The 27,450-nt window shown below is 44.0% G+C and overlaps 1 pseudogene across 1 annotated transcript in view; it reads right to left on the reverse strand.

The window, feature by feature from the left end:
- Nucleotides 1-9,917: 9,917 nt before the first annotated feature.
- Nucleotides 9,918-27,450, reverse strand: part of LOC309550131 (proteinase-activated receptor 1-like) — a 34,267-nt pseudogene continuing 16,734 nt past the window's right edge. The window contains exon 2 of the transcript in view: nucleotides 9,918-10,997. The product of the transcript in view is annotated as a proteinase-activated receptor 1-like (transcript). The remainder of the gene's footprint in view (nucleotides 10,998-27,450) is intronic.

The raw sequence follows: 27,450 nt of genomic DNA on the forward strand, positions 1-27,450 counted from the left end.
AAAAGTGCCAAAAATGTCAGTCAAGGGTCCCGATCTGTCCGCCGCAATGTCGCAGTACCGCAAAAAAAATCACAGATCGCCGTCATTACGCCGCCATTACGCGTTAAAATAAAAACAACAAAAATGACAAAAATCTTTCCCTTTGTTAGTAAACGCAATAACTTTTGCGCAAACCAATCAAAATACGCTTATTGTGATTTTTTTTACCAAACATAGGTAGCAGAAAACAAATTGGCCAAAAATGTGAAAAAATTTTGATTTTTACATTTTTTGTGGGGGGGAATTTCATATAAAAAAATGTGGAAAATATTGTTATTTTTTCAAAATTTACGCTGTTTTTTTGTTTATAGCGCAAAAAGTAAAAATCGCACAGGTGATCAAATACCACCAAAAGAAAGCTCTGTTTGTGGGAAAAAAAGGACGTAAATTTCGTTTGGGTACGGCGTCGCACGACTGCGCAATTGTCAGTTAAAATTGCACAGTGCTGAATCGCAAAAAGTGGCCTGGACGTAAGACAGCGAAATCCTCCGGTGGTAAAATGGGTTATTGTTAGCACTCAATCAAGGTTGTGCTGTTTTTGCACAATAATGGTACCAAAACTTTATAATCTGGGGGTCCCCCTTTAAATATGTCAGATTGCTTACCCAATGTGTTATTGTTGCCGTCCACACTCCAAAAGCCGGTGGCACTAATAAAGCAGAGAGGTAATAGGATGTTGGTCCCCATCTAGGCGGAGTCCTAATGATGAGCACAAAGTCTTCAGAGATCTGATATCTAATGATTCCGCTTTCCGTTTTATCAATTTGCGATTATCCTCCCATCAGAGAAGGGGGAGGAGGAGAAGGTGGCGAGCTTTCTAAATTGTTTACTTGGGAGAACTTGCTCTAATGTACTCAAATTGATTGCTTTCAATTCCACCAAAATGATACTTTAAGAGAGTGCTAAGCAGAAAAGTAGCTTCAGATCTTAAAGAGAACCAGACATGAATGGCTTTATGCAAGAATCTGAATACTCATTATTTAAGTATAGTAACTTTGTGGCCTACCTATGAAAGATTTGTAACAGAGGTTGAAAATGAGTGTCAAGTTCATCCATCCAACCCCATGGGCAGTTTGCTAAATTCTCTGGGTTAAAATGATGCCATATTAGCCATTAGTATGGTTAATATTACACTGAACATAATTATAAACGCAACACTTTCGTTTTTGCCCCCATTTTTCATGAGCTAAACTCAAAGATCTAAGACTTTTTCTATGTACACAAAATTCCTATTTCTCTCAAATAGTGTTCACAAATCTGTCTAAATCTGTGTTAGTGAGCGCTTCTCCTTTGCCGAGATAATTCATCCACTTTACAGGTGTGGCATATCAAGATGCTGATTAGACAGCATGATTATTGCACAGGTGTGCCTTAGGCCGGCCACAATAAAAAGCCACACAGCACAATGCCACAGATGTTGCAAGTTTTGAGGGAGCGTGCAATTGGCATGCTGACTGCAGGAATGTCCACCAGAGCTGTTGCTCCGTGAATTGAATGTTCATTTCTCCACCATAATGACGTCTCCAAAGGTGTTTCAGAGAATTTGGCAGTACATCCAACTGGCCTCACAACCGCAGACCACGTGTAACCACACCAGCCCAGGACCTCCACATCAAGCATCTTCACTTCCAAGATCGTCTGAGACCAGCCACACGGACAGCTACTGCAACAATCGGTTTGCATACCCAAAGAATTTCTGCACAAACTGTCAGAAACCATTTCAGGGAAGCTCATCTGCATGCTCATTGTCCTCATCAGGGGTCTCCACCTGACTGCAGTTCGTCATCGTACCTGACTTGAGTGGGCAAATGCTCACATTCGATGCCGTCCGGCACTTTGAAGAGGTGTTCTCTTCATGGATAATGACACTGGCAGGGAAGGGGTTAACACAGTGGGTGATAAAAGGGGTTAAATGTAAGCATAGGGGGTGTTTTATTACTGTGGGGGGGGGGGGGGGTGGGCTTTTGAAATGATCATAGAGACCTGTGTTCCTATATAGAAGGATCACAGGAGCTCTGTGATTATTCCAGAGAGAAGAACGGTCAGCTGTGTTTACAACAGTTGACCGTTCCTCTCTCTCAGCAGGGAGCAATCGCAGGTGGCCAGGGGCAATCGGAGCCGCCAACCCCGTGCTTTGGAGTCCCGGATGCCGAGTGGGGGCGGGAGCGCGCTGCTGGCGGTGCGCGCTCGCCCCCTAGCAGCAGGCGCGCGACCGACTTAGTTCTACGCTGGTTCACGCAGGAGGGGCTGCCTGACGCAGTAAAATTGCGGCGGGCTGTCCTTAAGTGGTTAAAAAAAACAGATTTTTTTTCTTTTGCTAAACATTTAAAAGAGGACCACAAATTTTTTCAAAAAAAAAACATTTTTTTTCATAGTTTCTGTTACAAAATTTTGTAAAAAGGTAATTTTTCTCCTTCACTGGTGTGCCCCGATGAGGCTGCAATGACGGGTACTGATGAGGCTGCACTGACAGGCACCGATATGCAGCACTGATGGGCACTGATAGGAGGCACTGATGTGCAGCACTGATAGGTGACACAGATATGTAGCACTGATGGGCACTGATAGGCAGCACTGGTTGGTGCTAATGGGCATCTTTTACAGGCACTGATGGGCACTGATAGGCAGCACTGATGGGCACTGACAGATGGCACTGATAGGTGGCACAGGGTACTGATAGGCATCACTGATTGGCATCAGTGATGGGCACTGATTGATGGGCACTGATGAACCCCAGGGAAACAAACTCCAAGCCTCCGACAGATTCTCCGGTGTGCCGTGTAGCCACACCCCAATGCGTTTCATCACTTTCGACCACCCCCCCGTGATGAAGTCGGAAGTGACGAAACACATCCGGGCATGGCTACACGGCACACCGGAGAAACTGTCGGAGGCTTGGAGATTGTTTTCCTGGGGTCCGGTAACCAGAGCGGAGGTGAGGACTAGGGGAATGCTCCAGACCCCCTGTGTTTACTATATATGCGCTTTGCATTTTGTCACCTTGTAAGTGCAATATAGGTGGGAATTGTATTTTTAATGAATTGGAATTGAGACAATATCACACTAGTGGAGCTTTCTCTTTCTATGGTTGGCGTTTTGCGGGCTATTTGAAAGAAGAAAAGCGTTGGGCGATGTTGATCGAAAGATGACTGCTGTAATATATTTCTAACTGCGCTTGAGCCCACACCATGAGAATGGGGGGCAATAATTTTTGGCGAGTTGCCAGCTGATGGGAGTGGTTGTCAGATTGGTGGTGGATCCACGGTGACCCAACTACTTTTTATCACCGGACTCCTAATATATGATATTATTTAACTATTTATCTTCGTCAGAGAACTGTGCAATATTCAGCGATCTGTTGGACTATTCTCTTTGAAGATTGTTGATTCTACATATTATTGACAGACTGTCATTTCACAATAATTATTAATATTTTCTGTATTGTTCATTAACTTGTACATGCACCTATTTATGCACAGCTTGGCGTTTGAGCTAAATTTTGAACTGGGATCACTTATTTTGTTTAGTCATTTGATTTAAAGCTGCTGCATCACAGTTATATATATTTATTTGAGTCGTTTTGTGTTTTCACTTAGATTAGTGGTCACGGTAAACATTTGTGCACCATTTAATATATTTTTCTAGCATTTTAGCGTAAGAGATCACACATTTATAAATAATACAACATCAATGTGTGTAAAGATAGCAATGACCCTCCCTTCTAGATTGTAAGCTCTAACGAGCAGGGCCCTCTGATTCCTCCTGTTTTGAATTGTACTGTAACTGTATTGTCTTCCACACTGTAAAGCGCTGTGCAAACTGTTGGCGCTATATAAATCCTGTATAATAATAAATAATAATAATGACAATAAGGATTGACCTAAAGGAGATCACCTAAAAATAAATGATAAGTTAGTAAACCACACTGAGGATACAGCTGAAGGTGTGGGGGAGACAAGAGATGGCTAAACAGAGCTATTAGGCTGCATATTCAGGGTAAATAAATTAGTCACCTAGAGAGAGCTGGGAAAGCTGTAGAATATATAGTGACCTGAAATCTGGCAAATGAAAATATGTAGCCAAGTAAAAAGACTGCACAATCTGTAGCCATGTCTCCTCCTGAATTAGGTACATTGACGACGTCCTTATAGTGTGGACGGGTAAGATTGAACAGCTTTCTGATTTCATGGAAGAATTAGAAAGAAATGAGAGAAACATTAGGCTACCATGTAACTTTCACCATCATGAAATCACTTTCTTTGACCTCTACATCTCTTTTGAAGCTGGATTCATTAAAACCAGGACCTATAGAAAGGAGACTGCAGCTAATACTTTACTCCATGCTAGTAGCCATCACCCGAGATCTCTCAAGCATGATATCCCCCCATGGGTCAGTTCCTCCGAATTCGGAAAAACTGTACAGAAATGGAAAAATTCAGGAGTGAGTCCAGGACCATGTATGACTGATTTCGGGACTGAGGCTACCCCCATCAGGTATTAAAAAAGGCTAGAAATGCAGCCTTTGATCGTGACAGGGAGAGTCTCCTTGAATTAAAAGATGAATTGGATAAGGACTCTTCAGAGAGACCCCACAAAGTTCATCACAAATTTGTTTTTGGCAACATTATTTAGATCTCTCAGATGTAGCACCCTCCTAGTCAGGTGCTAGGGAAAACCATCAGATTGCTTTCCTGCTTATCAGGGAGCAGGATTTCTAGTTAGGCCTGTTACATGTGTCCAGGTGTGATTCACTTGGTCTGAGGGAGTGTCCCCACTATATCCAATAGGGGAGCATGTTGGACAGTGGAGGAAACCCAGCCAGTGACACACAGGATTTTGTGGCAGTCCCAGTGGGAGGGCACAACAGTGGGTGCATCCAGGGATTGACCATAAAAGTCAGGGACACATGTGACAGGGTGTCTTTGGCGGAAAGCAGAGTCCCAGGAGGAGGGTGACGGCTGTCTCTCCTCCTGTCAGGTTGAAAAGTGGTCACAGGCAGTCGGCCTAGTGGACCAGAGTGTGGAGCTGAGCTGTGAGGAGAAACTGATGGTGGCGCAGTGGCAGAGGTCCCTGTGAAGAACAGTGTCAGTGAGTACTACCAGGGAGCTTGCCAGGGGTCTGCCCAGGAAGGGGACCACTCCAGGGAAAGTCAGTCGACAAGAATCAGCACACACAGTGGGTCAGAAAGGGGGTGCCATGTTAGACCCTGAAGAGAAGCTAAAGTACAGTTCATCAGTTAAATCTTCACCTCAGTGGCAAAGTGAAGCAGCAGCCTTGCCGCATCCTCTGCAGATAGTTGTCCTCAAGTTGTGCATAGTTACTAGAAGGAGTATCCCCCTAATCCCTTCTCCCATCCCACTATAAAATAAAAATCCCCTGGACTGTTCATTGACTCAGCCAAGTGTAAGAATGTGGAATCCACTTTAACCACTTTACCAATGAGCCTATTTTTGACACTTTTTGTTTACAAGTTTAAATCAGTATTTTTTGCTAGAAAACTACTTAAAACCCCCAAACATTATATATATATATATATATATATATTTTTAGCAAAGACTCTGGAGAATACAATGGTGGTCATTGCAATATTATTTGTCACTCGGTATTTGCGCAGCGGTCTTTCAAATGCCATTTTTTTTGAAAAATTACGAAAAATCACATTTCACTGCATTTAAAAACAACTAAACAGTAAAGTTAGCCCATTTTTTTTGTATATTGTGTCACGCCGAGTAAATAGATACCCACAATGTTGTGGTTTAAAATTGCGCACACCCACGGAATGGCGACAAACTATGGTCAATAACAATCTACATAGGCGACGCTTTAAAATTTTTTAATGGCTACCAGTTTCGAGTAAGAGTGCAGCTCTATTTTTTTAATTATTGCTCACGCTCTGGCGATCGCGGCGATACCTCACATGTGTGGTTTGAACAGCGATTTCATTTGCAGTGCGACTTCCATATACGTTTTCTTTCGTGCGCGAGCTGATGGGGGCGGCTAAATGGTTTTTTTTTTGGTTTTTGTTTCCTATTTATTTCGTATTTTTTTAAAATTTTAACACAGGTTTTAAAAAAAAAAAAAAAAAAATCTGATTACTTTTATTGCTGTCACAAGCCGCCTCCGAGTTACGTCATCGGAGAACCGATCGAAGCCGCTTCTGGCTTTGATCGGGACTCCATCCAGCCGGCAGACATGCGGGCTGGTTGTTCGGGTCTCCCGGTGGGACGGGAGACCTGGGCAAAGCCGCGGAAGGCGGTGGGAGGGGGGACGTCCCCTCCCGCTCGCTGGGGTAACGATCGAGCGGCTCCCAAGCCGCATCGGTCGTTCCCGCCGGAAAGCCGACCGCCGGCTCTAAAAAACAGTACCAGGATGATGCATCTAGCTAGAGGCATCACTCCGGTACAACCATGCAAAGTCAGCCGATGTAGGTCTACGTGGCTAGACGTTAAGTGGTTAAGCAGCTCCTACGGAGGCAGTGTTACACAAGGTACCTTGTTTTTTGGCTTTCTTCTTGTAGCCTCCTTCTTTTTCTATCCCAAAAGGTAGCTGTCATGACATTCCCATCAATCATAAGCTGCCAAGGTGTGAATGTGTGCAGCCAAGGCTGCTGTTAGAAACCATGGGGCTCCGTACAGCCTAGCTGACAGGGCCCTCTGAAAATATCAAATAATAGTTTCACTAAAATGCCATGGCCGTGAAGCCATGTGTTGCATCCATACAGATATTATACCCTCACTGACCAAGATCCATTCAAGAGAATAGCGCAGCTCTGCTAGTGCCCCACAACCGCGTGCAAAATATGCAGTTGCAAGGCGTTAGTGTGGGGTTAAAGCAGGCGATGAGGCAGCAATATACCTCCTCACCACCTGTCAAATATTTTTCTGAATAGTAATCCAAATGGTGACTGCTCTTCAGAGACCAAAGCGCATGTGAAAGAGTCCCTAATTTTTTAAAATTATTTTTGAGAATTTTATTCTTTTTTTTTTTTTACTGCGAGAAAAGCAGTGCAAAGTTAACATAATGATACTGTACTACTTTAAGGAGATTATCAGGATTTTTTTTTTTTACACTATGCTTGCTTATAACAGTGATGATCACTGTTATAAGCAATAATTTTTTCTGAACGGTATCCATTTATTCACAACCATTCTTTGAGCACTATTATAATTAGCTGTGATTGGCCAAAACTAATCACATGGTACAGATAAGCTGTGATTTGCCCTGTCTGTACCATATGATCACTGTGACCCATAACAGAGATCATCATAAAAGTACATAATGAATGTCTATGAATAAAAGCCATTCATTGTGTAAAAATGTCATGTAAATCAAATGGGGAAACCAGCGCCTAGGAAGCTTATGTGTAAAAACAAATAATCACCAGAAATGCAGCCGCTGAACCATAGCAAAAGCTATGTGGCAAGTAAGGAAAATAAATTAGGCGCAATATCTGTGAAAAAATTGTATGACGAAAAAAAAATTATTTTTTTTATATATAAATGGTGGTGGTGAATAAATATGGAATGGTAGTGAAATTAATATAAAACAAAAAATGATAAAGCAAATGTATGCTAATTATAAATGCTAGTGCTTAAGTGCAAACATATATGCTAATAAGCACCTGAAACCAATTGCTTGGTATGTATGGGTGCAAACTTAAGGTGCTGGTGCTTCAGTGCAATGGTGTATACTTATAAACAATAATATTCATAAACCCCAAAAATTACCAATCAGAAAAAAATAATTATATCACAAAAATATATTTTGTGTGCAAAAAGTGCAAGTGCAAAAAAGAAAAAATGCAAAAAATGCGAGCATTAGTAAAATACTAAAAAATATTTCTCAAACTTAATAATCTCATATCAAACAATTAAAAATAAAGTCCATTGAATAAAGTTCATTATTATAATCCTCCTGTGCAGAAAAGTGCCAATAGTGCTGAAAAATAAATAAATGAGATTATTAAGTTTGAGAAATATTTTTTTACAGATATAGTAAAAAAAAAATTCACAATTTCAAAATTTACAATTTTTTTCACAGATATTGCGCCTAATTTATTTTCCTTAACCACTTTACCACCGGAGGATTTTGCTGTCTTCCGTCCAGGCCACTTTTTGCGATTCGGCGCTGTGCGACTTCAACTGACAATTGCGCGGTCGTGCGACGCCGTACCCAAACGAAATTTACGTCCTTTTTTTCCCACAAACAGAGCTTTCATTTGGTGGTATTTGATCACCTGTGCGATTTTTACTTTTTGCGCTATAAACAAAAAAAGAGCGTTTATTTTGAAAAAATAACAATATTTTTAACATTTTTTTATATGAAATTCCCCCCAAAAAAGATGTAAAAACCAATTTTTTTAAAAATTTTTGGCCAATTTGTTTTCTGCTACCTATGTTTGGTAAAAAAAAATCGCAATAAGCGTATTTTGATTGGTTTGCGCAAAAGTTATTGCGTTTACTAACAAAGGGAAAGATTTCTGTCATTTTTGGTGTTTTTTTTTTTTAACGCGTAATGGCGGCGATCTGCGATTTTGTTTGCGGTACTGCGACATTGCGGCGGACAGATCGGACCCTTGACTGACATTTTTGACACTTTTGGGGGTACCAGTGACATTACTGCAGTAATCAGTGCTATATATATGCACTGTTACTGTAAAAATGACACTGGCAGGGAAGGGGTTAATTTTATTGGAGAGGGAGGGGTTAATGTATGCCTGGTGCTTACTGACGTGTAGGGGGGGAGGTGACTGAGTGAGTCATGGACAGATCGGATGTCCAGCTATGCTGAACAGTCCGATCTGTCACTCCCTGTCACTATGGAGATCCGCCCGCTTGTGTTTACACAGGCGGGCGGATCTCCACACTAGATCCCCGGCGATCGGGGCAGAGCAGCGGCGATCGCCGCTGCTCCTCCCCTGGCCCGACTCCCGCTGTGAATGAAAACAGCGGGAGCGAGCCTCCGGCGGCGCGCAAGCGCCGCCCAGAAGGGGGAGTGTCTGACGACGTTAATACTACGTTGTCAGACGATAACGAACCACTTTGCCGCAGTAGTATTACCGTACTCAGACGGCAAGTGGTTAAAAATGTCATGTGACTGCTGTGATTGGTCACAGTGGTCAAATGGTACCGGAACACAGTTTTTGAAAGATTGCCCTGCAATGCAGCCGCTAGGGCACATGACTAAATGTACATAATATAACTGGATACTAACATTTATAGATAAAGTTGATCCAGGGAATATCCGATTGCCTCTCGGGGGATCAGACGGGAATGTTTTCCCCTGTTGGAGCAAATTGGATCTTGCTTTGCTGGGTTTTTTTCGCCTTCCTCTGGATCAACTGCAGGTATAGGATTGTGTATATGGAATTGTATGGTTGTTTTTTAATTTTTAGGATTTTTTTTCTCTTTTATTGGTTGAACTAGATGTGTCCAGATTAACTATGTAGCTATGTAACTAGGAGGATCTAGGAAGCTCACACTCGGCCATCAGTTGTCAATAGGATGGGTGGAAAACGGTTAATAAAACACAGAACTTTAATCCAACACAATTTTACTTCACCTAATTGCAGTACAGAGGATGTTCAGTCTTTTGAAGTGTAAGAAGAAAGTGACTTTCCTAAGCCCTGTCTCTGCAAAGTACTAATACTGACCGAGAGAACATGGAAGAAAGGGGAGGGGGGTCTAGCCAGGACAGAACTAATTACAGTGAGAGACACCTCAAATCCCAAAACCCCCACTAGATTTCAGCATGCTGCAAAACAATAATAACTTGATGCACTTTAATAAAACACATTGGTGATATGTTTTCCATTGGGGGCATTTTTTGACACCCCTTCCTCAAGCAAGTTTTGCAGGAAACAGCTTCAGGTCCCCGCTCTACAGAGTTTGGCTGGATGTCTCCCTTCCCGTGGTTCTTGAAGAGGTAAATGACTCTGTGTAGTCCGCTATAGTTTTGCCACAACACACCAACTTGTACTCTAGTTTCTTAGACTTCGAAAAGCCGTAATAATAGATAGCAGGATCCAGACAACAGCTGATGGTAGAGACACTGACAGAAAGGATGTAGGCAAAATACAAAGAGTTACCAAATGACTTATCGAAATTCAGATAATGAATTATAAAGATGACGTTGGCCGGGCCAAAACAGAAGATATATTCAAAAAGCACAATGGCACAAAGGAAGATGGATCGGGACCTTTTGTTTGGGTTTCCAGACTCGGATGAGCTCAGACTTCTGATGGTCACTACGTAACAAAAAGTCGTAACGATAAAAGGCAACAAAACGAAAGCAGAAATATAAGTGACAAAATAAGCAAAGTAAAATGTCTGAATGTCTTTTATATTCAACATATCATAGCAAGTGGTGATATTCAGCTGGTGAATGTGAACAGTTAGCTTGTTTATAAGGAGCGGCACTGTGCCGGTAATGGAAACCACCCAGATGAGAAGACACACCAGCCAGGCTCTGCTCACGGTGCGCCACGTAAGGGACTGAAACGGGTAGACTACACCGAGGAACCGGTCCACGCTGATACCGGTCATGAGCAGAAAGGAGCAATGCATGTTGCAGTAAAATGCGGCAGTGACAAAGCGGCACATTCCTTCTCCCATCACCCAATTGTTTCCTGAGAATCGGTAAACGATGATGAATGGCAACAAGATGACGAAGAGGACATCAGCAACAGCCAAGTTGAACATGAACACCACTGATGGTTTCTTCAGGTGAATTCGGAACAGGAATATCATGATTGCTGTTACATTCAAAGGCAGCGATAGGAGGAATACGACTGTGTAGACCGAAGGTATAAATTTGGTCAACCAATAACTGGGGACATAGGATAAATCCTGATCTGAAATCGCCTTTGAAGAAAGGTTCCATTTATTGTCAGTTTGCACACCTGGAAAATAAAAGACATTGAGAAATTACATAATAAAATGTAAATGGCACATGTATCTCTACAATAGGGATGAAAAGTTCGGTTCGGTCAGAACACCCGAACTACCCTAAAGTTCGGCCCGGATTTCAGAACCCCATTGAATTCAATGGGACCGAACTTCGGTAATCAAAAAACACAATTTTGAAGCCCTAAAAGCCAATAAATGCCCCTAAAAAGTGCCTAGGGTTCTGGGTCATGCCCCAGGGACTATTAATCACACAAAAAAAAGTTCTTAAAAATTGTCATTTTTGATAGAGAGCCAATTATTGAAAAAAAAAAAAAAAAGAGATTTTTTGATTTTGACTTTGGATTTAGTATCCGGGGGGTCTAAAAGGTGTACATGTGAAGTTTCAGCTCTGTAGCATGTCCAGAACCAGAAAAAAAGAGATTGTTTTTTATTTTGTCTCTTTCAGAACACTAATATGGCTTTGCTGCCGTCAGCATTTTTTTTGCTGCAGGCGTTAATAGTGCTTTTTTGAGGACATGTTCGGAGTCAGGCATGACATCTGAACATGTCTATAGGGGTATATACATACATACACCCATGTCTCTATATATATATATATATATATATATATATATATATATATATATATATATATATATATATATATATACTTGCACATATATAGGTGTTAAAGGAGCAGAACACTATACTTGCGCTAATTAAATAATTTGAACTAAAATGGCTAGGCTCCTAACACCTATATATGTGTAAATGTAAAATACATATCAGTGTGTGTGTATTTATATACCCCTATACAGAAGTTCAGATGTTTTGCCTGCCTCCAAAGAACCCAAAAAATGCCCAAAAAAACGCTAGCGCCAAAAAAAAAAAAAAAAAAAAAAAACGCCCAGGTGTGTTGTTGCAGGCATTTTTTGGGGGTTTTTGGAGGCAGGCAAAACATCTGAACTTGTGTAGAGTGGTATATATATACACACATACTTGCATGTATTTTTACACTTGCACATATATAGGTGTGATAGTAGCAGAAATATATGCTTGCGCAAATTAAATAATTAACATTAATATGGCTCTGCTCCTATAACACCTATATATGTTTAAGTGTAAAAATACATGCAAGTATGTGTGTATATATACCACTCTACACAAGTTCAGATGTTTTGCCTGCCTCCAAAAACCCCCCAAAAATGCCTGCAACAACACACCTGGGCGTTTTTTTTTTTTTACGCTAGCGTTTTTTTGGGCATTTTCTGGGGTTCTTTGGAGGCAGGCAAAACATCTGAACTTGTGTATAGTGGTATATATACACACATACTTATATGTATATTACACTTAGACATATATAGGTGTGATAGGAGCATAACTATATTGGTGTTAATTATTTAATTAGCGCAAGTAGTTTTTTCTGCTCCTTTCACACCTGTATATGTCTAGGTGTATATATACATACATTGGTGTGTATATATACCCCCTATACACATGTTCAGATGTCATGTCTGACTCCAAACATGTCCTCAAAAAAGCATTAGCAACGCCTGCAGCATAAAGAATGCTGACCGGTGAGAAGCCATATTGGTGCTCTGAAAGTGACTTGAGAGAAACTAGCTTTTCTCTATAGCAGTTCACCCTACACTACATTACGGTCACCCTGGCACTTAACACTTTCCCTACAGAAACTAAATTTTTGCATCTAACTAAAGTGTAAAGGAGCACTCTAACTACACTAGATATCCCTTTCCTCACACTAATAAATGCTAAATGACACTTTTGAAGCCCATTTAACAGAACTGCTTCCATTCTCTTCCATGTCCCTGTATTACAATGCTAGGAATTTGCCGGGGCTATCTTATATACTGGGGGGCGTATTCACTAATGATTGGTCTAGGGACCCCCTTGTCACTCCAATCACATTCCTAGCATTCTCCTGCCCCCTCAATTGGCTTTTGCTAATGGTTCCGGTCCAATCATGGGCTTTTAAAGCCCATTTCCTGTCCCATTGCATTTTGGTCGGTTCTGGTTGCCGAATTCCGAACTTTTTGGGCAAAAAGTTCTAAATTCGGCTGAACCTCGAACAGCCAATGTTCGGGCCGAACCGATGGTCGACCCGAACCGTTCGATCATCTCTACTCTACAATACTGAAATGTCAAACATGACAACGATGGTGTCGAGATTTAAGACAGACAGCATGGATTCATGAAAGACAGAAGCTGTCAAACAAACCTGAATGCTTTTTTTGAGGAGGTAAGTAAAACCTTGGACAGAGGGGTGACTGTGGAAGTAGTATACTTGGATGATGCAAAATTTGACACAGTTCCCCACACACGGCTAATGTGTAAGGTAAAGTCTACTGGCTTGGAAAGATCAGTTTGTAAATTAATAGAAAATTGGCTAAAATATAGAATTCAGAGAGTTAATGATTCTTACTCTGAATGGTCTAAGGCAGTGGTCCTCAACTCCGGTCCTCGGGGGCCCACTAACAGGCCAGATTTTAAGTATTACCTTGGGGAGATGCAGACTAGAATACTGCAATCACTGAGCAGCAAATGAGATCACCTGTGATGTAATTTAGTTATCTTGCAAACCTGGCCTGTTAGTGGGCCCCGAGGACCGGAGTTGAGGACCACTGGTCTAATGTTATCAGTGGTGTACCCCAAGGTTCAGTGTTGGGACCCTTACTTTTTAATAGCTTTATAAATGATATAGGGTCTGGGATTAAAAGTACCATTTCAGTCTTTGCAGATGACACCAAGCTTTCCAGTGGAATAACTTCCTTACAGGATGTCTCCAAAATACAAGCTGACCTCAATGCCTAGCTAGCGCGTGTGACCGGCGGCTCCGATGGCCGCCGGCCACTCGCGATCTCCTTTAGGAGAGGGAGAAAGACAGACGGCTGATGTAAACACAGCCGTCTGTCATTCTCCCTGAAGTGATCACAGAGGCTATGTGATCCTGCTATATAGGATTGCATGTCTCTGTGGTTACTTCACTAGCCACGCCCCCTAAAAGTTATAATCACGCCCCTAGGGACACACTTAACCCCTTGATCACCAATAAAGTTAACCCCTTCCCTGCCAGTGTCATTTTTACAGTAACAGTTCAAATTTTTAGTACTGATTACTGTAGTAATGTCACTGGTACCCCCAAAAGTGTCAAAAATGTCAGTCAGGGGTCCGATCTGTCCGCTGCAATGTCGCAGTCCCGCAAAAAGAATCGCAGATCGCCGCCATTTCTAGTTAAAAAAAAACAATAAAAATATTTCCCGTAGTTAGTAAACGCAATAACTTTTGCGCAAAAGCAATCAAAATACGCTTATTGCGATTTTTTTTTACCAAAAATATGTAGCAGAAAACAAATTAGCCTAAAATGTTAAATAATTTAGATTTTTACATTATTTTTTGGGGGGAATTTCATATAAAAAAAATGGGAAAAATATTGTTATTTTTTCATAATTGTCGCTCTTTTTTTGTTTATAGCGCAAAAAATTAAAAATCGCACAGGTGATCAAATACCTCCAAAGGAAAGCTCTGTTTGAGGGAAAAAAAGGACGTCAATTTCATTTGGGTACAGCGTTGCATGACCGCGCAATTTTCCGTTAAATTCACGCAGTGCCGAATCGCAAAATAGGGCTTGGTCTTTGAGCAGCCAAATCCTCTGGGGCTTAAGTGGTTAAAAATCAAATTTTTTTCATCATTTTAGGCCAATATGTATTCTGCTACATATTTTTGGTAAAACAAAATCCCAATAAGTGTATATTTATTGGTTTGCGCAAAAGTTATCGTGTCTGCAAACTAGGGGAAATATTTATGTCATTTTTATTTATTTATTTTTTTTACTAGTAATGGCGGCGATCTGCGATTTTTAGCAGGACTGCGATATTGCGAGGGACAGATCGGACCCCTAACTGACATTTTTTATACTTTGGGGGGGGGGGGGGACCAGTGACATTACTACAGTAATCATTGCTAAAATTATGCATTGTTACTGTACTAATGACACTGGCAGGGAAGAGGTTAACACCAGGGCCGATCAAAGGGTTAAATGTGTCCCTAGGGGGTGCTTTCTAACTGTGTGGGGGATGGGCTTATGGAATGAACACAGAGACCTGTGATCCTAAATAGGAGGATCACAGGCCCGCTGTTTTCATTGCTGACAGAACAGCGGTCTGCTGTGTTTACAACAGCAGTCCGCCGTTCTGTCTCCACGGGGAGCGATCGCGAGTGTCCGGCGCCAATCGCAGCCACGGGACCTACAGATCAGCTCCCCCTGTGGTGAATGGGTACGCATAGTGATAAGGTGAAGCAGCAGCCTTGCCGCACTTAGCAATATCCAGTCGTCCCATCAAATTGTGCACAGTTTATTCAAGTTGGAGTATCCCACTCATTCCCTTCTCCTATCAAAGTTCTTAATAAAACCACAAAAAACAATTAATTGATTAAAAAAAGTTTGTATATCTATATACTAATATGTATGCTACTTACCTCATAGACTCTCTTACTTTTCGAAAACAGCTGGAGCCTGAGGAAGCAATCCTTGCGAAACGCGTAGTTCCAGCCATACTATATACATATACATAGTCCCTTGATGGGTAGTGATGTCGCAAACATAAAATTCGCCGTTCGCGAACGGCGAACATCGGCGAATGTTTGCGAACCGGCGAACATTGCGAACCGCCATAGACTTTAATAGGCAGGCGAATTTTAAAACCCACAGGGACTCTTTCTGGCCACAATAGTAATGGGAAAGTTGTTTCAAGGGGACTAACACCTGGACTGTGGCATGCCGGAGGGGGATCCATGGCAAAACTCCCATGGAAAATTACGTAGTTGACGCAGAGTCGGGTTTTATTCCATAAAGGGCATAAATCACCCAACATTCCTAAATTGTTTGGAATAACGTGCTTTAAAACATCCAGTGTGTGAATACGATCAGGTATGATGTTGTATCGATCAGGTAGTGTAAGGGTTACGCCCGCTTCACAGTGACAGACCAAACTCCCCGTTTAACGCACCGCAAACAACCGCAAACAGACCAGAACTGACCAAAATGGGACAGGAACTGGGCTTTAAGGGTTAGGGTTAGGTTTAGTGTTAGGGGATAGGGTTAGGGTTACGGTGAGATACTTAGGGTTAGAGTTAGTAACCCTACCCCTACGCCTCTAACCCTAACCGTCTAATCCTAAGCACTAAAAATAACCCTAACCCTAGCCCTAACCCTAATTCTAATTTTTTTTCTGGTTCTGGACATGCTACAAAGCTGAAACTTCACAGGTACACTTTTTAGACCCCAGGACACTGAATCACACAAAAAAAGTTCTTAAAAATTGTAATTTTTTGTTAGAGAGCCAATTATTGGAAAAATTAAAAAAAAAATAAAAATAAAAAATTTCTTTGGATTTAGCGTCTGGGGGGTCTAAAAAGTGTACCTGTGAAGTTTCAGCTTTGCAGCATGTCCGGAACCAGAAAAAATTACGAATTAGGGTTAGGGCTAGGGCTAGGGTTAGGGTTAGGGTTAGGGCTAGGGTTAGGGCTAGGGTTAGGCTTAGGCTTAGGGCTAGGGTTATTTTTATGGCTAGGCTTAGAGGGTTAGGGTTAAGGTTAGAGGGTTAGGGTTAAGGTTAGAGGGTTAGGGTTATGGTTAGAGGGTTAGGGTTAGGTTTAGTGTTAGGGGCTAGGGTTAGGGTTACGGTGAGATACTTAGGGTTAGAGTTAGTAGCCCTACCCCTACCCCTCTAACTCTAACCCTCTAACCCTAAGCACTAAAAATAACCCTAACCTTAGCCCTGACCCTAACCCTAGCCCTAACCCTAACCCTAACCCTAGCCCTAACCCTAATTCTATTTTTTTTCCTGGTTCTGGACATGCTACAGAGCTGAAACTTCACAGGTACACTTTTTAGACCCCCCAGACAATAAATCCAAAGTTTTTTTTTTTTTTTTTTTACATTTTTCCAATAATTGGCTCTCTATCAAAAATGACAATTTTTAAGAACTTTTTTGTGTGATTTAGTGTCTAGGGGGTCTAAAAAGTGTACCTGTGAAGTTTCAGCTCTGTAGCATGTCCAGAACCAGAAAAAAAGATAATTTTTCAGTAGAGCAGGGATGGTGGGAACCCCTTTTACACCTATATGATCTTTTTTTTCTGGTTCTGGACATGCTGCAGAGCTGAAACTTCACAGGTACGCTTTTTAGACCCCCCCAGACACTAATCCAAAAAAAAGTCATGCCTGCCACCGTATATATCAGTGGTGGGTGGGCAGTGGCACTGCAGTGGGCACAGTACACTCTGTGGACCTGACAGTCACTGGCAGCCCAGGCAACTGCAATTATAAAAAATATATATTTTTTTTCAATTTGCAACAAGATGCTGTGCCACCGTATCTATATCAGTGGTGGGCACTGCAGTGGGTACAGTACACTCTGTGGACCTGACACAGCACTCACTGCAATTATGACAGAGGAAAAAAAAAATATATTTTAAAATGCAAGGTACTGTGCCTGTGCCACCCGAAATGAGTGTGGTGTGCACACAGTACAGTCTGTGGCCTCTCACACACAGCGGGCAGGTAACTGCAGTGCACAATAGATATATATATATATATATATATATATATATATATATATATATATATATATATATATATATAAAAATACTCAAATACCAGCCCTCAAAAGGGCTTTTGGGGACAATAGATATATATATATATATATATATATATATATATATATATATATATATATATATATATATATATATATATCACAGAACAAAAAAATTACACAAATACCAGCCCTCAAAAGGGCTTTTTGGGGACAATATATATATATATATATATATATATATATATCCAAAAAAAAACTCAAATACCAGCCCTAGGAAGGGCTTTTTGGGGTGCTGTCCTTACAGCAGTAGTGGACCAAGAACACTGACTAACAAGACCGGGAACACTGACTAACTGTCCCTAGCTATTAACAGCAGCAGCAGAAGCAACACTTTCCCTGCTCTCAGTAACACAGAAATGATCTAAGATGGATGCTGCCCTTGCTTATTTATAGGAGGTGGGAGAGTGTGGGAGGGAGGTATGCTGATTGGCCTGGAATGTGTCTGCTGACTGTGAGATTCAGGGTCAAAGTTTGCCTCAATGATGATGTATAGGAGGCGGACCGAACATCGCATATGTTCGCCCGCAGCGGCGAACGCGAACATGCGAAGTTCGCCGGGAACTGTTCGGGACATCTCTATTGATGGGCTTTTTGTATTATCTTTGATGCACAATTATTGTATACCGATATGTAATGTACATGTATGTCTGTCCTTTTTTTTTTAATGTATAATAAATAAAAGTTTTTTACTTATTTTTTAAATATGGACTGAAGTGTGGAAATATTTACCGTATAGGGGGCACATCTAAATCCCCTTTTGGTTACATCTCTGTACCAGGCGGTCAGATTTGATAACCTCCCCCCCCCCTACACACAATGTTTGCAAATGGGGAAGGTGCCATTCAATATTTTCATGATTAGATGCCAATCTCTCCCCCTCCACAACAAAAAACCCCCAAAACTGTCATGTTGTTGCTATGGGTAACCCAGGGGAACCCGTAACCAGCATCTTCCAAGAGAGTAGTGCTACATAAGTAAGGGAAACCAGCAGTGAATCCTTCAGGCCGGTTTCATACTGCATTTCTGAAAGTTCCCACCATCTTCTGGGACACACACAGGTCCCATAAGGCAGCGGGGGAAGGAGGAGGGGCCAGAAATGACGGAGGTCACCGTGCGGCCATCTTACTGGGACGTGGGAAAGAAGAAATATACTCACCTTCTGAAGTTTTAGGCTATGTTCACATGTGGGCGTAGCGGATCACGGGCAGAATCACTGCGATTCTGCCCACGATCCAGAATCATTGCAAATCGTGGGATGTCTGTGCGATGCCCGTGATTTGCAATGGCACCCCAAACGCTGTGCGATGTTGCCGCGATTTCCGCCTGCCGAATCGCGGTAACATTGCGCACACAGAATCGCGGGACGCATGACACCCAAAAGAAGCTCTTGTACCTTTTTGTTGGACGTCATGCGTCCCGTGATTCTGTTTGCGCGATGTTACCGCGATTCGGCAGGCGGAAATCGCGGCAACATCGCACAGTGTTTGGGGTGCCATTGCAAATCACGGGCATCGCACAGGCATCCTGCGATTTGCAATGATTCCGAATCGCGGTGATTCTGCCCGTGATCCGCTACACCCACATGTGAACGTAGCCTTAGGAATATCTGAAAAATAAATAAATAAATAAATAAATAAAAAGATTTGAAATATTCAGTAAACAGAGGAAACAATGTTGCGGGACTGCAATCACTTCATGATTTTCCAACAGCTGCTATATCAGGACAAAAGAAATATACTCACCTTCTGAGGTTTGAGGCTACGTTCACATGTGGGCGTAGCGGATCTCGGGCAGAACCACCTTGATTCTGCCCGCGATCCGGAATCATTGCAAATCGCGGGACGCCTGTGCGATGCCAGTGATTTGAAATGGCACCCCAAACACTGTGCGATGTTGCCGCGATTTCCGCCTGCTGAATTGCGTAACATTGCGCAAGCAGAATCGCGGGACGCATTATGCCCAAAAAAAAGCTCTTGTACCTTTTTTGGGCATCATGCGTTCCGCCTGCCGAATCGGGGTAACATCGCGCAAACAGAATCACGGGACGCATGACGCCAAAAAGAAGCTCTTGTACCTTTTTTGGGGCGTCATGCATCCCGCGATTCTGTTTGCACAATGTTACCGCGATTCGGCAGGCAGGAAATCGCGGCAAAACATCGCACAGCGTTTGGGGTGCCAATGCAAATCACGGGCATCGCACAGGCGTCCCCGCGATTTGCAATGATTCCAGGTCGCGGGCAGAATCGCGAGATTCTGCCCGTGATCCGCTACGCCCACATGTGAACGTAGCCTTAGGAATCACTTCACAATTTTCCATGCTATATCAGGACAAAAGAAATATACTCACCTTTTGAAGTTTTAGGCTACGTTCACATGCGGGCGTAGTGGATCATGGGCAGAATCTCACGATTCTGCCCACGACCTGGAATCATTGTAAGTCGCGGGACGCCTGTGCGATGACCGTGATTTGCAATGGCACCCCAAACACTGTGCGATGTTGCCGCGATTTCCTGCCTGCCAAATCGTGGTAACATTGCGCAAACAGAATCGCGGGACGCCCAAAAGAAGCTCTTGTACCTTTTTTCAGGTCAAAAGAAATATACTCACCTTCTGAAGTTTTAGGATTATGTGAAAAAAAAATAAAAAGATTTGAAACATGCAGTAAACAGAAGAAGAAACAATGTTGCGGGACTGCAACTTTTAGTGCCGGTGTACTGCCAATTTTTTCAACTTGCCGAATAATTCAACCGTTGACGTCACTTCCGCCGCGAGTACGAGCGGCTAGGAGACTTCCAATAGAACTTGCAATGCAATGCCTGGCCGCGAGAGTCGATTCCCGTGCACAGCAGCGAAAACTGTGCACGAGAGTTGGATTTTTCGGCAAGAAGTTCCAACTCTACTGCGCATGCGCCCGTCCGCTGTACATAGTTGGAGTTTTCGGCAACCTGTTTTCCAAGACTTTTAAGCTGTTTTCCCAGACTTTTGTAGCTTATATAAATATATAAAGGATTTACAAAAAAAAAAAAAAAATGCAGCATGGTTAACACTACATATATATATGTGTGTGTGTGTATGTATATATATATATTATATATATATATATATATATATATATATATATATATATATATATATATATATATATGCGCGCAACATTTGGAGCCACTATACATAGTTGGAGTTTTCGGCAAGATGTTGCGTCCGACATTTTGAGCTTATATATATATATATATATATATATATATATATATATATATAAAGGATTTAAAAAAATCTGCAGCATGGTTAACACTACAATCTATATATATATATATATATATATGTATACATATGTGTAGATATATACAGTATATATATATATATATATATATATATATGTATATATAAATATATATATATGTGTGTATGTGTATATATATATATATATATATATATATATATATATATATATACATATATATATATAGCTTTTTTTTCTGATCCTCCCGTTTATTTATTTTTATATCTATCTATAAAAATGGACGGATAAAAGAAAAAAACAAAATAAATAAATACCAGTGCCTGACACTTTGATAATATATATATATATATATATATATATATATATATATATATATATATATATATATATATATATATATTAATGCTCACATTTACATATTTTATATATATATATATATATATATATATATAGATTTGATCAGAAGAACAGCCCTCTTTTGATATAGCTGGCTGAGAGGAGTGACAGCCCTTTCATGATGTGACGGCATGATGGGGGACACAGGTGGCAGAACAACGGGGGACAAAGGCTACGAGATGGGGACACAGTCTGCATGGTGGTGGGGGACACAGGCTGCAGGACGACAGGGGACACAGGCTGCAGGATGACGGGGGACACAGTCTACGAGACGGGGACACAGTCTGCATGATGGTGGGGGACACAGGCGGAGTCAGGGGTGTACCAATGGAGGGGTGGGGCACAGTGGCGGCTGGTGCTCAAAATTTTTGGGGGGGCGCAAACAGAAAAATGTAATAGGCATTGCTTTGCGGCAAAAAACGCTGTAAAAAATTGCGTGACTTTGAGGTCGCAAAAGTGTCAAAGGGGCCTTCAGTAATTAAAGTATAGTGTGCCCCCTTTCAATGCAGAGAGACCAGTGTGCCCCCTTTCAATGCAGAGTGACCAGCGTGCCCCCTTTCAATGCAGAGTGACCAGCGTGCCCCCTTTCAATGCACAGTGAGCAGCGTGCCCCCTTTCAATGCAATGACCAGTGTACTTGCCCCCTTCAATGCAGAGATCAGCGTACATGCCCCCAATGGAGAGACCAGCATACATGCCCCCTTCAATGCAGTGACCAGCATACCATTCCCCCAATGCAGAGATCAGCGTACATGCCCCCAATGGAGAGACCAGCATACATGCCCCCTTCAATGCAGTGACCAGCATACCATTCCCCCAATGCAGAGATCAGCGTACATGCCCCCAATGCAGTGACCAGCATACATGCCCCCAATGCAGATATCAGCGTGCGTGCCCACTTCAATGCAATGAACATTGTGCCATGCCCCCATCAATGCAGAGTTCAGCATGCGTGCCCCCCCCCCCCCCCCCCGAGAGCAGTGCACTTACCTGGAGCACGGCGGCGACGGCTTCTTTTGTCTTCAGTCCCGGACTCCCGGCGGGCGGCTTCTTCTCACTCCGGCTGCATGTCTTCTCTGGTCCTCCCGCTCCCGCCTCCTCCTCGGCCAATGGTATGGGGTTTGCCGTGCGGCCAATCAGGAAGCCGGTATTAGACCGGCTTCCTGATTGGCCAGGAGGAGGATCGGTGTGACAATAGCGAATTTTTATTCGCTATTGTCACACAATGGGCGGGCTCTGGGCGCACTGCTCTGCGCCCCGGGACCACCCTTTGCATCACCCTATTAGAGCCTCTGGCTCTAATCAGGTGATTTAAAAAAAAAAACCCATTAAGCTCCATGCGTCTGGCGCCCTGCATGCAGATTAGGGGGCCGGACGCATGGATGGGGGGGCGGCGCCCCTGCGCCCTGTATACACCAGCCGCCACTGGTGGGGCAGGGTGGGTGCTTGCCGAGATCTCCAACCCACGTCACCTCTGGTCGGAGATCTCGGCAAGTTGCCTGTACTGTGCATGTGCACCAACAAATGCCGTGCACAGAGAAGTCCTATGCAGTGCACAGAAGAGTTGGAGTTCTCGGCAGGACAATGTATGCTACTGTGCAGGCGCCCGCGGACTTTTCAGCAGGACAATCTATGCTACTGTGCAGGCGCCCGCGGCTCCTGAAGCATTGTCTAATAAAAACCCGTGCACAGTACTATCCCCCAGAGTACTATTACAAATGTGAGCATCCACAGTCCACATTTTATTTTATTGGCAAATAAAAACCTGTACACAGTGCTATCCCCCACATTAATTCTACAAATGTGAGCGTACCTATGTGCTGTTTGAATGGGCAGAGTCGCAGGCAGGAGTTAGCTGAGCTAAGCCTGAAAGGGAATGCTGGGATTTATAGTTCCTCTCCATACAAAAAATGCCACAGGACTTAGCATAGCTGAGCTTAAAAGTACGTGCTGGGATTTATAGTTCCTCTCCATACAAGAAATACAAAGCTGGTTCCAGATGCAGTGTGACCTCTCAGAGATATGCAGCATTGAGTGCTTTGGATCTGTAATAATATAAGCTCACACTGATGCCATTTTTATGTTTGAACTCTTTATTGGGTCTTTGTGCAAAAACAAAAGCAATGCGTGTAAATGTAAAGTAAAGCACAACAATAAATAGCAAAAAAAGCTTTATTTTCTAGGGGCCCAATCACACCTGTGCGATTTCAACCCTTTCGCAGCTTATATATGTAGCACTCTACAGGTAGATGCTAGGTAAATGTATAGTAGGCCTTGTCTGCCTAACAGCAGGGCCATGATTTCTTTTAGTCAGGGTGTCATGGTTTCCAGATGTGCCTGCTGTAGGGGGAGTCTCCCCACTGGCTCCTATGAGAGGCTTCTCATAGGGCTGTGGAGGAAGACAAATTAGGGGACACATCCCAGCTTGTAACTACCCCAGAAGGCAGATTGTGCCGGAAAGGATACTGGGAGTGGGTATAAGGTTGGGGGAAGTGCGTGACCCGGTGTCTTTGGCGGGAGCAGAGTCCCAGGAAGGAGAGTGCGGCTGTCTTTCCTCCTGTCAGAGGAAGAGGATGTCTCTGGGTGTCGCCTGAGAATCCAGAGATTGCTGAATTGAGCTGAGGGGGATCCGGTGTGCCGAGAACCAGTGGAGAGAGAGAGGGGTCCAGTCCCAGGAAAGCCTACACAGGTCCTGAGTACTGAGGATTGCCCCTGGGGTCTGCCTAAAGTCAGAGGGGACCACTCCGGAAGAGGTTCTGGGATCCAGTGCCAGCTAGCTGTAAAGGGGGTACCTAGGTTGAGGAGCCTGAAGCAGGGCCGGACTGGCCTATCAGGATAACGGGAGATTTCCCGATGGGCCGCCGGCCCTGGGGCCGCTTTAAGACCAGGCCGCCCGCAGCGCCGCTTTAAGCATTGGCGGCCGCTGCATTGATTGGGGCCGCTCGCCGCTCGCCGGCGCCGCTGATAATGGTTGGCCACTGCAGGCCTGCACTGCCCCGCCCCCCGCTGGGCTCCGTCTCTCCTACGTCAGCCGCTGTGAGCGGCGTGACGTCACGAGGCGGCTGCCCCTGCGCGGCGGATCGGCGGCGGTGCTGTGCGGTGCATGAGCTGAGGCGAGCTGTGGCTGGCGCGGCTGCTGAAGAATGCCTGTCACGGCGCCGACAAGGATGGTCCCTCCTCCTGTGAAACAGACGAGACGTCATGCACCACATGTGATGTGATCGCAGGTGAGGGGGGCTTACTGAGGGGTCTGTCTGTACTCTGTACTGGAAGGGAGGCTCACTAAGGGGTCTGTAGTGGGAGGGGCTTACTAAGGGGTCTGTAGTGGAGGGGCTTACTAAGGGGTCTGTAGTGGAGGGGCTTACTAAGGGGTCTGTAGTGGAGGGGCTTACTGAGGGGTCTGTATTGAGAGGGGGGCTTGCTGGGGGGTCTGTATTGAGAGGGGGGCTTGCTGGGGGGGTCTGTACTGGGAGGGGGGCTTGCTGGGGGGTCTGTACTGGGAGGGGGGCTTGCTGAGGGGTCTGTACTGGGAGGGGGGCTTGCTGAGGGGTCTGTACTGGGAGGGGGGCATGCTGGGGGGTCTGTACTGGGAGGGGGGCTTGCTGGGGGGTCTGTATTGGGAGGGGGGCTTGCTGGGGGGTCTGTATTGTATTAGGGATAGGGGGAAACAGCATTGTATTAGGGGGAGGGGGGGTCAGCATTTTATAAGGGGGCGGGGCCGGGGGAACAGCATTGTATTAGGGGGAGGGAGGGTCAGCATTGTGTTAGGGGGAGGGAGGGTCAGCATTGTGTTAGGGGGAGGGACGTTGCGCTGAAAATGATATAATGACGCAATGCTATGGGGCTGGTATGTCATTTTTTCCAGGGCTGGTTTTCATACCCAGTCCGGCCCTGCCCTGAAGTTACAGAGGGGGGTACATAGTCAGTGAGCCCCGAAGAGTTCAAGGTTAAAGGGGGCACCTGCAATTGGGCCCTGAATTGTGCAGAAAGTCAGTTGAGAGTTGCAGCCATACTGGATTTCACAACAGTTTACCTCAAGCCAGTGCAAGGCCGGAGGGAGTAGTCAGTAAATCTGCAGTGAAGACAGCGTCAGAAGCTCTTTATTCTACAGTCCTGGATTTACTAGACTCAAAGTCAGGGATCTAGCACTTCTTCCAAGTTACAGTGTGTTACAAAGCATCAGTGAGCGTTGGCCAGCGTCGGCTGGCGTCAAGGCAGCGTTAACAGACATTTTCTGGATAAAGTCCCAAGTTGTATTTAGTTGAGCCTAAAGGAGTGTCCTACTCATTCCCTTCTCCCATCCCCTTAAATAAAATAAAAACCACAAAACCAAGATGCTGGAGTTATCAATGTCTCAGTTCTCACACCCAGGGTCGCAGCTCACATGGGCTGGAGAGGTAACCGGTAACAATGGCAGGCCCACATCAGGCCACAGGCCTGGAAAACCTGCTACATTCGCTCTCCACAGGTTCTCGGCACACCAGATCCCCCTCAGCTCAACATCGCATCAGTGTGTTTAGTAATGAGAATTGAATTGTTCTTTCTAAAATGTGTGTCTGTCCGGAATCAGACTGGTATGCTATTTATTGCTGTGCTTTACTTTACATTTACACGCATTGCTTTTGTTTTTGCACAAAAACCCAATAAAGAGTTCAAACATAAAAATGGCATCAGTGTGAGCTTATCAGTGTGAGCACGGCAAACCCCATACCATTGGCCGAGGAGGAGGCGGGAGCGGGAGGACCAGAGAAGACATGCAGCCGGAGTGAAAAGAAGCCGCCCGCCAGGAGTCCGGGACTGAAGACAAGAGAAGCCGTCGCCGCCGTGCTCCAGGTAAGTGCACTGCTCTCGGGGGGGGGGGGGGGGGCACGCATGCTGAACTCTGCATTGATGGGGGCATGGCACAATGTTCATTGCATTGAAGTGGGCACGCACGCTGATCTCTGCATTGGGGGCATGTATGCTGGTCACTGCATTGGGGGCATGTACGCTGATCTCTGCATTGGGGGAATGGTATGCTGGTCACTGCATTGAAGGGGGCATGTATGCTGGTCTCTCCATTGGGGGCATGTACGCTGATCTCTGCATTGAAGGGGGCATGTACACTGGTCTCTGCATTGAAAGGGGGCACGCTGCTCACTGTGCATTGAAAGGGGGCACGCTGCTCACTGTGCATTGAAAGGGGGCACGCTGGTCACTCTGCATTGAAAGAGGGCACGCTGATCACTCTGCATTGAAAGGGGGCACGCTGGTCTCTCTGCATTGAAAGGGGGCACACTATACCTTAATTACTGAAAGGCCCCTTTCACACTTTTGCGACCTCAAAGTAACGCAATTTTTTACAGCGTTTTTTGCCGCAAAGCAATGCCTATTACATTTTTCTGTTTGCGCCCTCCCAAAAAATTTTGAGCACCAGCCGCCACTGTGCCCCACCCCTCCATTGGTACACCCCTGACTCCGCCTGTGTCCCCCGTCATCTCATAGCCTTTGTCGCCCGTCGTCCTGCAGCCTGTGTCCCCCGTTGTTCTGCCACCTGTGTCCCCCATCATGCTGGCACATCATGAAAGGGCTGTCACTCCTCTCATCCAGCTATATCAAAAGAGGGCTGTTCTTCTGATCAAATATATATATATATATATATATATATATATATATACATATGTATATATATATATATATATATACACATATATATATATATATATATATATATATATATATATATATATATATATATATATATATATATATACATATATATATATATGTATATATAAAATATATAAATGTGAGGATTTCTATATCTGAGTACCTACTGCGGCAAAGTGGCTCGTTATCGTCTGACGACGTAGTACTACGTCGTCAGACACTCCCCTTTCTCGGCGGCGCGCGCGCGCCGCCAGAGGCTCGCTCCCGCTGTATTCAGTCACAGCGGGAGTCGGGCCAGGGGAGGAGCAGCGGCGATCGCCGCCGCTCTTCCCTGATCGTCGGGGATCGAGTCTGGAGATCCGCCTGCTTGTGTAAACAAAGCGGGCGGATCTCCCAAGTGACAGGCAGGGTCAGATTGCAGGGTTCAGCATAGCTGAATCCTGGATCTGTCCCTGTGTCACTCAGTCACCTCCCCCCACACACGTCAGTAAGCACCAGGCATACATTAACCCCTCCCTCTCCAATAAAATTAACCCCTTCCCTGCCAGTGTAATTTTACAGT

Source organism: Pelophylax lessonae, assembly GCF_965119305.1.
Source record: "Pelophylax lessonae genome assembly, chromosome: 1".
Lineage (NCBI taxonomy): Eukaryota > Metazoa > Chordata > Amphibia > Anura > Ranidae > Pelophylax > Pelophylax lessonae.